Source organism: Pongo pygmaeus, chromosome 5 (genome assembly GCF_028885625.2).
Source record: "Pongo pygmaeus isolate AG05252 chromosome 5, NHGRI_mPonPyg2-v2.0_pri, whole genome shotgun sequence".
NCBI classification, from domain to species: Eukaryota; Metazoa; Chordata; class Mammalia; order Primates; family Hominidae; genus Pongo; species Pongo pygmaeus.
The window spans coordinates 61748515-61763316 of NC_072378.2; the positions used below are offsets into that span (position 1 = coordinate 61748515).

The 14802-nt window shown below is 39.8% G+C and overlaps 1 pseudogene; it reads left to right on the forward strand.

Annotated features, from left to right (window-relative positions):
• The window catches only part of LOC134739781 (uncharacterized), a 49466-nt pseudogene extending 35839 nt beyond the window's left edge, over positions 1-13627 (forward strand).
• The last annotated feature ends 1175 nt before the right edge of the window (positions 13628-14802 follow it).

The window sequence follows — 14802 nt, forward strand, 5'->3', positions numbered from 1 at the left end:
AACCCATGTTTTCCTTTAGGAAAGAAACGGAGATATTTTAAGTATGTGTGTAATGAGAGGCAGAAGAAAAATGAAACCTACAATTCACAGAACACATGATTTGCTGGTACAACGTACCATTAATCTGTTGATAGTTTCCATCCTGATTTTGTCTACATCAAATACTATTTATGAATGAACTATCTTTTTTCAAAATCATGTGTTTAATCATGTGGTAATGCTTATCATGGGGGACCTTGTAAAATTCTTTTCCTAAAGTCTAATGTGAATCAAAATTAGTTTTTTTTTTAATTTTATGAACTCCTGTTAACATAGCAAAGCTTATGCAAGAACGTCTATATAAGACAGATGGAAGCAAAAAAACAAAATTTTCCTTCATATAAAAACTAAAAATAGATATTGAATGTAAAATATTATAAAATAGCCCTTGTGAATACAAATACTTTGTATACTGAGTTACTTTTTCTCTGCAGTCATAGACATATTTAGTTATTGCAACTGTTTTTCATTCATTAATATTTCATATTCAGTTACAGTGACACTCATTTCACCATAGGCTTTTAAAATTATAGTCATGAAATTGCATCCTACTCCAAAAAAGATAAAATAGTTCTCCCATTAAGTGAAACCTGTTAAGTGTCATTTCCACAGCCTACAAACCTCATAATTCCCATTGCATATCTAGCAGTCTTCCTCCATTTCTCGGCAGCAAATCATTAGCTGAGAACTGGACTGAGACCTAATTATCATTCACACTAACCTATTTTCACAAAATGTGTGAGAAGAAATTTACTGGTCTACCTGAAGCATTATCAGAGAATTGTTACCAAACTACATTTGTCAAGATAAATGAACACAGTACACTTTGTGATATGATCTTCATTTTCAGTCATGTTTGCTGGCTTGTTCACTAATTCATACAAATCAGTAATTGGCAATAGATTTCTGTCATGTATGTAAATTTGGCCTGGCCTTCTGTAGCTTTAGTATATCAACAAGCCTAGAATTTTGTAGCTATTTTTAACACTTAAAATGTAAATGTAAACACCTGTTTGTCAAATACACTTTTGTTATTTTTGACATAACATAATACAGTGTACATTAGCGGAGAACATGTTTATAATACTTAAGAGAAAGCAAGATATTCTAAAAAGGAGTTACTATCTTTCAAATTTGATAGTATAAAATTAAAAGGTCCTAAATAAAATAATTACCAAAAATGAAAGGCAAATGAGAACCTGAGAAAAATATCAAAGCTAACTAGCTAAATTTATTGATATGCAAAAACACAAATACACCAATAAGGTAAGGATTGACAGCTCAATGTACAAAACAGCAAAATAAAACAAAATATAAATGGAAAAAAACCTGAAAAAATGATGACTTTTGTTATTATTAAACAATGCAAAATAAAATAACAATGAAGTATTATTCACCTAAACAAATCTTAAAATGTATTTAGATTTGATATGAATGAACAAAGGCGGTCTCTCAGACATTGTTAACAAAAGTATAAAATTATATGCTATTTTTTGAGAAATGCTTGGAAAAATACAAAGGAAAAAACCCTAAATATGCTTTCTCATGATTTGTGCATGCTTTCATGCATAGAATGTCACTACATATTTATATTGGCCTACTCTGGAGAGTCAGATTCACGTAGACTTAGTTTTTGAAGAAAATGGCAAGACTAGAAATTTTACTTTTACCTTAAGTTCTTTTGTTCTTTATTATTGCTTAAATACAAAAAATGAAAAGGTACTAAAGGTAATGATGATTTTTAAATTGTTACTATACTTTCCCTAAATGATGATAAGTTTTTGTTCCTCTCTTGCTATTCGTATTTAATGAGAAAAATATATTTTAATCTGTGTTGTTCTAGTTCAAGGTTAAAGTAACAAGATATAAATAGGCTATGTTTTTTCATCTACAATGCCCAGAATCATCTCATGTTTACATGATCTCTATTTTAACCTTTTAAAAAAATGTATACCATGGGCATACAAGACATTTACTGAGAAGTCGAAATTCTGTCAATTCCTAGCCACAGAGGGAGAACTAATACTGAGAATACTCTCTATCAAATAAGACAATCCTTTGCAGGGATTTCCTTATATCAAGGAATGAATAATGGAAAAACCATATCCTTATTACCTCAAATAATAAATGTAAAATTACCACTGGACAATCAGGCTTATTATCAGGGAATGTAATTAGACCTAATTACATTCCAGACTTATTTTCCCTAATATTTTATTCTCCTGGTACTCATGCATATTGATTATACCACATAATCACAGGCGTACTGACTTGTTGCCTTTTAATTGGTCTCTAGTGTTTCACTGATATATAGTTCTCATCACTGCAGGGCTGTTTTTTTTTTTTTAATGCCTTTCCCACATTCCTTAGTAAAATTGACAATCAGGAAATGTTTCTGTAATGAAAACATAATGAAGGAGAAGCAGTTCAGCATAGCCTATTAAATCACTTAACTATATAGGAAAAAATCCAACATGGAAGGTAAGAGTCTGGTGGTCAATTGGATAACAAAAAGAGAAGATTAAGCGATAGTTGTATAGGGAAGGATAAACCAAGGAATCTAGGTCCAATGAATTAAATAGAAAGTGAGGAATGGTCACATTAAAACAATTTTGAATAAATGCCATATCTAGTCATAGGAAGAGGGGGAAAATAATGCCAGGTGTTCACATGGCCTATTTTTCAGGACTAAGTATACGCATGTTTAATGACCTATAATAAAATACAAAAATATCATGAGTTCCTCTTATTGAAAGGACAACTTTGTCAGATTCAGTGTTTTTCTGTTGATTCTATGCATACTTTTTACAGTCTTTTTTTAAAATTTCAAACAACAATAGGGATACATTTTCTGAATCACTTCTTTATGCTTTGATCGTTGTAACAGCATATATACTGATCGATATCATATTGTAGGATTGAACAGAAATTTTAAAATAATGAAATTAAGTGTCAGATAAAATCACATGTATATGAAAAGCCTTGAAAAATGCAATGGAAAGTGTTACTCCATAGGCAATATATGTGATATGCAACTTTCAAATATCTGGAAAAATTATAAACTTACTATACCCAATTTATTCAATCTTATCCACTGAGGGATAGTTCCATGCCAAGATTAAAATTTTAACAGCTATTCTATGCATCAGCTAAAATGCATTATGAAAATCTTCTAGGAGTTCAATGACTAGGAATTCTAGGAATTCAATGTCTAGCACTCAATGACAAGTCATATATATATACATATTTTTACTTTTAGTTATCGAACAGTCACTTTTATTTATTGAACAATTTGACCTACACTATATTTCTTTCTATGTGTAATCAATAACAACTATAATGTTTTCCTGAAGTTGTTTAAATTGCAAATAGCTTTTCTTTTCTCTATGAAAGTGGAATGTGATTCTTTTCAAATACAGAAAAATGTAAATGTAAGAAAGTGTGAGTTGAGATTGTTATCATTGTGGGGACAGGAACTCATCTTTGTATGAGTATGGATATAAATCCAGGTTGAATCCCAAAGTGGTAGTTTTGTTACATATGCTTCACATAACTTCTGATTCATATAACTTCCTAACTCAGGACTAGAGTTCAGTAAAATTTATTTATCTCTTTCTCTACACACACACACACACCTGTATATATGTGTATATGTTTGTGTATACACATACATATATGTGTATATGTTTGTGTGTAGAGATTTATATGTACTTATGCACATATGTAAATGTAAAATAAAATTCAATTTTCCTATACTTACACAGAATTATTTTTTCATAAGTAAGCAATTATAATTATCTGATCAATGATTCCTTATGTTTTTCCTCATGATAGAGAATATGATTTAATAAAAACATTCACTCTGTTCAGATGCAACCTCAGAATCCTTTTCAACACAAAATTTCAGTTACCATTACCAATATGCCAATATACTGAAAATGCTATTATAAGAAAAACATTCATAATGTAATAACTACAATAATAATTTGTTTCCAATATTTTTAAAGTTGTGTTATCAACTATTATACTCATTTCATAGAGAGCATTTGTAAGTTTCCTTTGTTTTTATATGTTTCTGAACATATCAATGAACCTCGATATCAACTATTGAGATCATTTAGTCTTTAAAGGTTTCATGTTATTTGGTGCAAATACATACACAGACTGTTACAACCATTGTGAATTGTAATGAATAAGAGTATGTTTACTTCATTCAATATTTTCTCACCAAAATCTAACATTTCTGATAATAGAAAATTCCACTTTCATTTTGTTTGCAGTCACCTGTAGGCTTTTGTTCACCTGTTTATTTTAATGTTTAAGAATCAACTTTCATAGGTATATGTCTATAGCACAAAATTTGTGAGCCAATGTAGAAATAATTTTAATAGGTAAGCCATTCTCATTTACATTATTGATACAACCAGTATATATGTAAATATTACTTTCACCTTATCTAAGTCTTTAAATAATATGTGTTTGTTTTTGTATGATGGTTTAGTTCTAATATTTAATACAGTTCACATTTTTATTCTAGAGGTTACATTAATACAATTTGCATATAATTTATTTTGTTTCTTGTTTTTAGACACTGTCTACTGATTTCTTACTCTGGCAAAAGGAAATTTATTTGTTACCTCTGTGTCTACCTCTGTTCTTTTTCCTGTACCACCCAATTTTATTTAATGACATTATATTACTTAATGTTTATCATTTAATATACTTAACATATTGCTATTTATTGGATTTAAGTGACATTTTATCTGCCACCAATTACCTAGATGAAAATCACTTGGATTATTCTTTTTTATTGTTAAAACATTTTATTTTATTTATATATATACTTTTATTATACTTTAAGTTCTAGGGTACATGTGCACAATGTACAGGTTTGTTACATATGTATACATGTGCCATGTTGGTGTGCTACACCCATTAACTCGTCATTTACTTTAGATATATCTCCCAATGCTATCCTTCCCCCTCCCGCCACCCCACAACAGGCCCCGGTGTGTGATGTTCCCCTTTCTCTGTCCAAGTGTTCTCATTGTTCAATTCCCACCTATGAGTGAGAACATGCAGTGTTTGGTTTTTTGTCCTTGCAATGGTTTGCTGAGAACGATGGCTTCCAGCTTCATCCATGTCCCTACAAAGGACATGAACTCATCATTTTTTATGGCTGCATAGTATTCCATGGTGTATATGTGCCACATTTTCTTAATCCAGTCTATCACTGTTGGACATTTGGGTCGGTTCCAAGTCTTTGCTATTGTGAGCTCTATCATCCTTCTCTCATTTCTACCTATATACTTCATCAAAGTATATGCTGTATACATAGAAATATTTATACCTATATTTGTCTAATTTTATTTCCAAATATTAATTTCATTTCCAAATATGAATGTTTTCCACCTATTAAATATATTTAATGTTCATTAACAGTCCCAGTGTTGAGGTTTCCTAATCACATTAGTGTCAGGCCTCTGAGCCCAAGCTAAGCCATCATATCCCCTGACCTGCAAGTACACATCCAGATGGCGGGTTCCTGCCTTAACTGATGACATTCCACCACAAAAGAAGTGAAAATGGCCTGTTCCTGCCTTAACTGATGACATTGTCTTGTGAAATTCCTTCTCCTGGCTCATCCTGTCTCAAAAGCTCCCCCACTGAGTACCTTGTGACCCCCACTCCTGCCCACCAGAGAACAACCCCCTTTTTTCCTTTACCTACCCAAATCCTATAAAATATCCCCACACCTATCTCCCTTCACTGACTCTCTTTTTGGACTCAGCCTGCCTGCACCCAGGTGATTAAAAGCTTTATTGCTCACACAAAGCCTTTTTGGTGGTCTCTTCACACGGATGTGCGTGAAATTTGGTGCTGTGACTCAGATCTGGGGACCTCCCTTGGGAGATCAATCCACTGTCCTCCTGCTTTTTGCTCCATGAGAAAGATCCACCTACAACCTCAGGTCCTCAGACCAACCAGCCCAAGAAACATCTCACCAATTTCAAATCTGGTGAGTGGCCTCTTTTTACTCTCTTCTCCAACCTCCCTCACTATCCCTCAACCTCTTTCTCCTTTCAATCTTGGTGCCACACTTCAATCTCTCCCTTCTCTTAATTTCAATTCCTTTCATTTTCTGGTAGAGACAAAGGACACACGTTTTATCTGTGGAACCAAAACTCTGGCGCAGGTCACGGACTAGGAAGGCAGCCTTCCCCTGGTGTTTAATCATTGCAGGGATGCCTCTCTGATTATTCACCCATGTTTCAGAGGTGTCAGACCATGCAGGGATGCCTGCCTTGGTCCTTCACCCTTAGCGGCAAGTCCCACTTTTCTGTGGGAGGGGCAAGTACCCCAACCCCTTCTCTCCATGTCTCTACCCCTTCTCCGCCTTTCTGAGGGGCAAGAAACCCCCAACCCCTTCTCCTTCACCCTTAGTGGCAAGTCCCACTTTTCTAGGGGAGGGGCAAGTACCCCAACCCTTTATATCTCTGCTCCCAGATCCCTTATTTCCATGCCCCAACCTCTTATATCTCTGTGCCCTGATCCCTTAATTCCGTGCCCCAACCTCTTATATCACTGTGCCCCAATCCCTTATTTCCATGCCCCGACCTCGTATCTCTATGCCCCGACCCCTTTCCCACTTTTCTGGAGGGTAAGAACCCCTGAACCCCTTCCCTCCGTGTCTCTACTCTCTCTTTTCTCTGGGCTTGCCGCCTTCACTATGGGCAACCTTACACCCTCCATTCCTCCTTCTTCTCCCTTAGCCTGTGTTCTTAAGAACTTAAAACCTCTTCAACTCTCACCTGACCTAAAATCTAAGCATCTTATTTTCTTCTGTAATGCTGCTTGACCCCAATACAAACTCAACAGTAGTTCCAAATAGCCAGAAAATGGCACTTTCAATTTTTCCATCCTGCAAGATCTAAATAATTCTTGTCGTAAAATGGGCAAACGGTCTGAGGTGCCTGACATCCAGGCATTCTTTTACACATCAGTCCCTCCCTAGTCTCTGTGCCCAGGGCAACTCATCCCAAATCTTCCTTCTTTCCCTCCCACCTGTCCCCTCAGTCCCAACCCCAAGCGTCACTGAGTCTTTCTAATCTTCCTTTTCTACAGACCCATCTGACCTCTCCCTTCCTCCCCAGGCTGCTCCTTGCCAGGCCAAGCTAGGTCCCAATTCTTCCTCAGCCTCTGCTCCTCCACCCTATAATCTTTTTATCACCTCCGCTCCTCACACACAGTCCAGTTTACAGTTTCATTCCCTGAGTAGCCCTCCCCCACCTGCCCAGCAATTTCCTCTTAAAAAGGTGGCTGAAGCTAAAAGCACAGTCAAGGTTAATGCTCCTTTTTCTTTATCAGACCTCTCCCACATCAGTGAGCATTTAGGCACTTTCATCAAATATGAAAAACCCAGCCCAGTTCATGGCTCATTCGGCAGCAACCCTGAGACGCTTTACAGCCCTAGACCCTAAAAGGTCAAAAGGCTGTCTTATTCTCAATATATATTTTATTACCCAATCTGCTCCCAACATTAAATAAAACTCCAAAAATTAAATTCTGGCCTTCAAGCCCCAAAACAGGATTTAATTATCCTCACCTTCAAGGTGTACAATAATAGAAAAAAGTTGCAATTCCTTGCCTCAACTGTGAGACAAACCCCAGCCACATCTCCAGCACACAAGAACTTCCAAATGCCTAAACCACAGTGGCCAGGCATTTCTCCAGAACCACCTTCCCCAGGAGCTTGCTGCAAGTGCCAGAAATCTGGCCACCAGGCCAAGGAATGCCCACAGCCCAGGATTGCTCCTAAGCCGTGTCCCATCTGTGCAGGATCCCACTGGAAATCAGACTGTCCAACTCACCTGGCAGTCACTCCCAGAGCCCCTGGAACTCTGGCCCAAGGCTCTCTGACTGACTCCTTCCCAGATCTTCTCAGCTTAGCAGCTGAAGACTGACACTGCCCAATCACCTCAGAAGCCTACAGGACCATCACAGATGCTCTAAGTAACTCTCACAGTGGAGGGTAAGTCTGTCCCCTTCTTAATCAATATGGAGGCTACCCACTTCACATTACCTTCTTTTCAAGGGCCTGTTTCCCTCACCCTGATAACTGTTGTGGGTATTGATGGCCAAGCTTCAAAACCCCTGAAAACTCCCCCACTCTGGTGCCAACTTGGACAACACTCTCTTATGCACTCTTTTTTAGTTATTCCCACCTGCCCAGTTCCCTTATTAGGCTGAGATATTTTAACCAAATTAGCTGCTTCCCTGACTATTCCTAGGCTACAGCCACACCTCATTGCCACCTTTTCCCCAGTTCAAAGCCTCCTTTGCATCCTTCTCTCGTATCCCCCCACCTTAACCCACAAGTATAAGATACCTCTATTCCCTCCTTGGCTACTGATCATGCACCCCTTATAATCTCATTAAAACCTAATCACCCTTACCCGCCTCAATGCCAATATCCCATCCCACAGCATGCTTTAAAAAGATTAAAGCCTGTTATCATTTGCCTGCTACAGCATGGCCTTTTAAAGCCTATAAACTCTCCTTACCATTCCCCCATTTTACCTGTCCTAAAACCAGACAAGGCTTACAGGTTAGTTCAGAATCTGCACCTTATCAACCAAATTGTTTTGCCTATCCACCCTGTGGTGCCCAACCCGTACTTTCTTTCATCCTCAATACCTTCCTCCACAACTCACTATTCCATTCTTGATCTTAAAGATGCTTTTTTCACTATTCCCCTGCACCCCTTGTCCCAGCCTCTCTTTGCTTTCACCTGGACTGACCCTGAAACCCATCAGTCCCAGCAGCTTACTGGGCTGTGCTGCTGCAAGATTTCAGGGACAGCCCTCATTACTTCAGCCAAGCTCTTTCTCATGATTTGCTTTCTTTCCACCCCTCTGCTTCTCACCTTAGTCAATATAATGATGACCTTCTTCTTTGTAGCCCTTTCTTTGAATCTTCTCAGCAAGGCACACTTCTGCTCCTTCAGCATTCATTCTCCAAAGGATATCAGGTATCCCTCTCCAAAGCTGAAATTTCTTCTCCATCCATTACCTATCTCGGCATAATTCTTCATAAAAACACAAGTGCTCTCCCTGCCAATCATGTCTGACCGATCTCTCAAACCCCAACCCCTTCTACAAAACAACAAATCCTTTCCTTCCTGGGCATGGTTAGATACTTTCACCTTTGGATACCTGGTTTTGCCATCCTAAAAAAACTATTATATAAACTCACAAAAGGAAACCTAGCTGACCCCATAGATCCTAAATCCTTTCCCCACTCCTCTTTCCATTCCTTGAAGACAGCTTTAGAGATTGCCCCCACTCTAGCTCTCCCTGACTCATCCCAACCCTTTTCATTACACACAGCTGAAGTACAGGGCTGTGCAGTCAGAATTCTTACACAAGGACCAGGATCGCGTCCTGTAGGCTTTTTGTCCAAACAACTTGTCCTTACTGTTTTAGGCTGGCCATCATGTTTCCATGCAGTGGCTGCTGCTGCCCTAATACTTTTAGAGGCCCTCAAAATCACAAACTATGCTCAACTCACTCTCTACAGCTCTCATAATTTCCAAAATCTATTTTCTTCCTCACACCTGACTCATATAGTTTCTGCTCCCTGGCTTCTTCAGCTATACTCACTATTTGTTGAATCTCCCACAATTACCATTGTTCCTGGCCTGGACTTCAATCTGGCCTCCCACATTATTCTGGATACCACACCTGACCCTCATGACTGCATCTCTCTGATCCACCTGACATTCACCCCATTTCCCCACATTTCCTTCTTCCCTGTTTCTCACCCTGATTACACTTGGTTTATTGATGGCTGTTCCACCAGGCCTAGTTGCCACTCACCAGCAAAGGCAGGCTATGCTATAGTATCTTCCACATCTATCATTGAGGCTACCACTCTGCCCCCCTCCACTACCTCTCAGCAAGCCAAGCTAGTTGCCTTAACTCAAGCCCTCACTCTTGCAAAAAGACTATGCATCAATATCTACACTGATTCTAAATATGCCTTTCATATTCTGCACCACCATGCTGTCATATGGGCTGAAAGAGGTTTCCTCACTACACAAGGGTCCTCCATCATTAATGCCTCTTTAATAAAAACTCTGGTCAAGGCCGGTTTACTTCCAAAAGAAGCTGGGGCCATTCACTGCAAGGGGCATCAAAAGCCTTCAGATCCCATTGCTCTAGGCAAAGCTTATGCTGATAAGGTGGCTAGACAAGCAGCTAGCTTTCCAACTTCTGTCTCTCACAGCAATGCTTATGCTGATAAGGTGGTTAGACAAGCAGCTAGCTCTCCAACTTCTGTCCCTCATGGCCAGTTTTTCTCCTTCACAATGGTCACTCTCACCTACTCCCCCGCTGAAATTTCCACCTATCGATCTCTTCCCACACAAGGCAAATGGTTCTTAGACCAAGGAAAATATCTCCTTCCAGCCCCACAGGCCCATTCTATTCTGTCGTCATTTCATAACCTCTTCCATGTAGGTTACAAGCCATTAGCCCATCTCTTATGACCTCTCATTTCCTTTCCATCATGGATATCTATCCTCAAGGAAATCACTTCTCAGTGTTCCATCTGCTAGTCTACTACCCCTCAGGGATTGTTCAGGCCTCCTCCCTTTCCTACACATCAAGCTCAGGGATTTGCCCCTGCCCTGGACTGGCAAATTGACTTTACTCACATGCCTCGAGTCAGAAAACTAAAATATCTCTTAGTCTGGGTAGACACTTTCACTGGATGGGTAGAGGCCTTTCCCACAGGGTCTGAGAAGGCCACCACGGTCATTTCTTCCCTTCTGTCAGACATAATTCCTCGGCTTGGCCTTCCCACCTCTATACAGTCTGATAATGGACCAGCCTTTACTAGTCAAATCACCCAAGCAGTTTCTCAGGCTCTTGGTATTCAGTGGAACCTTCATATCTGTTACCATCCTTAATCTTCAGGGAAGGTAGAATGGACTAATGGTCTTTTAAAGACACACCTCACCAAGCTCAGCCTCCAACTTTAAAAGGATTGGACAGTACTTTTATCTCTTACCCTTCTCAGAATTAGAATCTGTCCTCGAGATGCTACAGGGTACAGTCCTTTTGAACTTTTATATGGATGCACTTTCTTGCTTGGCCCCAACTTCATCCCAGACACCAGCCCTCTAGGTGACTATCTTCCAGTCCTCCAACAGGCTAGACAGGAAATTTGCCAGGCTGCTAATCTTCTCTTGCCTATTCCAGATCCCTAGCCATATGAAGACACCCTAGCTGGATGATCAGTTCTTGTTAAGAATCTGACCCCTCAAACTCTACAACCTCAATGGACCAGACCCTACTTAGCCATCTATAGTACCCCAACTGCCATCCGCCTGCAGGATCCTCCCCACTGAGTTCACCATTCTAGAATAAAGCTGTGTCCATCGGCCTGCCACCTAATCCCTCCTCTTCCTCCTGGAAGTCGCAAGTACTCTCCCCTACTTCCCTTAAACTCACTCGTATTTCTGAAGAACAGTAATAACCCTTATAAGCCTAATACATCCCTTCATTCTATTAGGTCTGTTCGTCCTTACCCTACTTTTTGCAACAGGGCTTTACGAAGTCACCCCCACCACTTAGGCCGAGCCCCAAAAAACTTGTCATCCGTACTATTTTCTGTCTAGTCATATTCCTATTCTCTGTTCTCAACTACTTATAAATGCCCTACTCTTGTTTACACTGCCGGTTTACACTGTTTCTCCAAGCCATCACAGCTGATATCTCTTGGTGCTATCCCCAAACTGCCACTTTTAACTCCCTCTTAGAGTGGGTAGATGATCTTTGCTGGCAGGGCACCCTCCAATACTTCCACCCTGATGAAGTTCTATTCTTCACTTTTATGCTCACTCTTATTCTCATTCCCATTTTTATGCCACCCTTTACCTCTCCCCAGCTATCTCCACCACACTATCAGCCTTACCCATTCTCTCCTAGCCACTTCTAATCCCTCCTTAGTGAACAACTGCTGGCTTTGTGTTTCCCTTTCTTCCAGTGCCTACACAGCTGTCCCCGCCTTACAGACAGACTGGGCAACATCTCCTGTCTCCTTACACCTCTGAACTGCCTTTAACAGCCCTCACCTTTACCCTCTTGAAGAACTCATTTACTTTCTAGGCAGGTCCAGCAAGACTTCCCAGACATTTCACATCAGCAAGCTGCCACCCTCCTCCGCACTTATTTAAAAAACCTTTCTCCTTATATTAACTCTACTCCCCCCATATTTGGACCTCTCACAACACAAACTACTGTTCCTGTGGCCTCTCCTTTATGTATCTCTCAGCAAAGACCCACTGGAATTCCCCTAGGTAACCTTTCACCTTCTTGATGTTCCTTTACTCTTCATCTCTGAAGCCCAACTACACACATCATTGAAACAATTGGAGCCTTCCAGCTCCATATTACAGACAAGCCTTCTATAAATACTGACAAACTCAAAAACATTAGCAGTAATTATTGCTTAGGAAGACACTTACCCTGTATTTCACTCCATCCTTGGCTACCTTCCCCTTGCTCATCCGACTCTGCTCCCAGGCCCTCTTCTTGTTTACTTATACCCAGCCCCGAAAATAACAGTGAAAGTTTGCTCGTAGATACTTAACGTTTTCTTATACACCATGAAAATCGAACCTCCTCCTCTATGCAGTTACCCCATTTGTCCCCATTACAACCTCTGACAGCTGCCACCCTAGCTGGATCCCTAGGAGTCTGGGTACAAGACACCCCTTTCAGCACTCCTTCTCACCTTTTTACTTTACATCTCCAGTTTTGCCTCACACAAGGTCTCTTCTTCCTCTGTGGATCCTCTACCTACATGTGTCTACCTGCTAATTGGACAGGCACATGCACACTAGTTTTCCTTATCCCCAAAATTCAATTTGCAAATGGGACCGAAAAGCTCCCTGTTCCCCGCATGACACTGATATGACAAAAAAGAGTTATTCCACTAATTCCCTTGATGGTCGGTTTAGGACTTTCTGCCTCCACTATTGCTCTTGGTACTGGAATAGCAGGCATTTCAACCTCTGTCATGACCTTCTGTAGCCTGTCTAATGACTTCTCTGCTAGCACCACAGACATATCACAAACTTTATCAGTCCTTCAGGCCCAAGTTGACTCTTTAGCTGCAGTTGTCCTCCAAAATCGCCGAGGCCTTGACTTACTTACTGCTGAAAAAGGAGAACTCTGTATATTCTTAAATGAAGAGTGTTGTTTTTAACCTAAATCAATCTGGCCTGGTGTATGACAACATAAAAAAACTCAAGGATAAAGCCCAAAAACTTGCCAACCAAGCAAGTAATTATGCTGAATCCCCTTGGGCACTCTCCAATTGGATGTCCTGGGTCCTCCCAATTCTTAGTCCTTTAATATCAATTTTTCTCCTTCTCTTATTCAGATCTTGTATCTTCCATTTAGTTTCTCAGTTCATCCAAAACCATATCCAGGCCATCACCAATCATTCTATACTACAAATGTTTCATCTAACAACCCCACAATATCACCCCTTACCACAAGATCTCCCTTCAGCTTAATCTCTCCCACTCTAGGTTCCCACACCACCCCAATCCCGCTCGAAGCAGCCCTGAGAAATATCACCGATTATCTCTCCATACCACCCCCCAAAAATTTTACATCCCAACACTTTACCACTATTTCATTTTATTTTTCTTATTAATATAAGAAGACAGGAATGTCAGGCCTCTGAGCCCAAGCTAAGCCATCATATCCCCTGTGACCTGCACGTACACATCCAGGTGGCCGGTTCCTGCCTTAACTGATGACATTCCACCACAAAAGAAGTGAAAATGGCCTGTTCCTGCCTTAACTGATGACATTGTCTTGTGAAATTCTTCTCCTGGCTCATCCTGGCTCAAAAACTCCCCCACTGAGTACCTTGTGACCCCCACTCCTGCCTACCAGAGAACAACCCCCCTTTTTCCTTTACCTGCCCAAATCCTATATAACGGCCCCACCCCATCTCCCTTCACTGACTCTCTTTTCGGACTCAGCCTGCCTGCACCCAGGTGATTAAAAGCTTTATTGCTCACACAAAGCCTGTTTGGTGGTCTCTTCACACGGATGCGCATGAAAGTTAGTTTAATAAAGCTGATCCTTCAGCGTGGTGCTGTTCTGTATAGCTTCCTCCAATGATGGAAATGTGGTGGTGTCAAATATGGTAGGATCTAGCGGATGTTATCTATTGAGTACTTTAAATCTGGCTAATGTAATGAGGAGCTGAATTTTTAATTTAATTTTATTTTTGTTAATTAAAATTAAAATTCATTTTGGCTACATAGAGCTGGTAGCTACTGTATTTCACAGTAGTACAGCTCATTATATCCTACAAAAATAGCTCATGGGAATAATATGATTTGTTTTCTTGCATATTCAATATTGTTTGTCATTAACTGTGTACTTGATAGGTTGCTCAGTTGAATACAAAATTGTCTAATCATACTTTTACTAAAAGTATTGCCAAAATCCCAACAAAATTGTAAAGGATTCAGAGTGGGTAGAACTCATTGTATCCCTATCTAAGCCTTCTGTAAAAATCAACATGTCATAGCAGATGAGAGTGTACTATCAAAACATTAACCAAGCAGTAGCTCCAATTGCAGCAACTGTGCTGTATGGTACATCTACATTGGAGCAGATCAGCACAACTTCTTTTGCTTCAAGGGTGACTGTGGTGACTGTAAATGTGTTC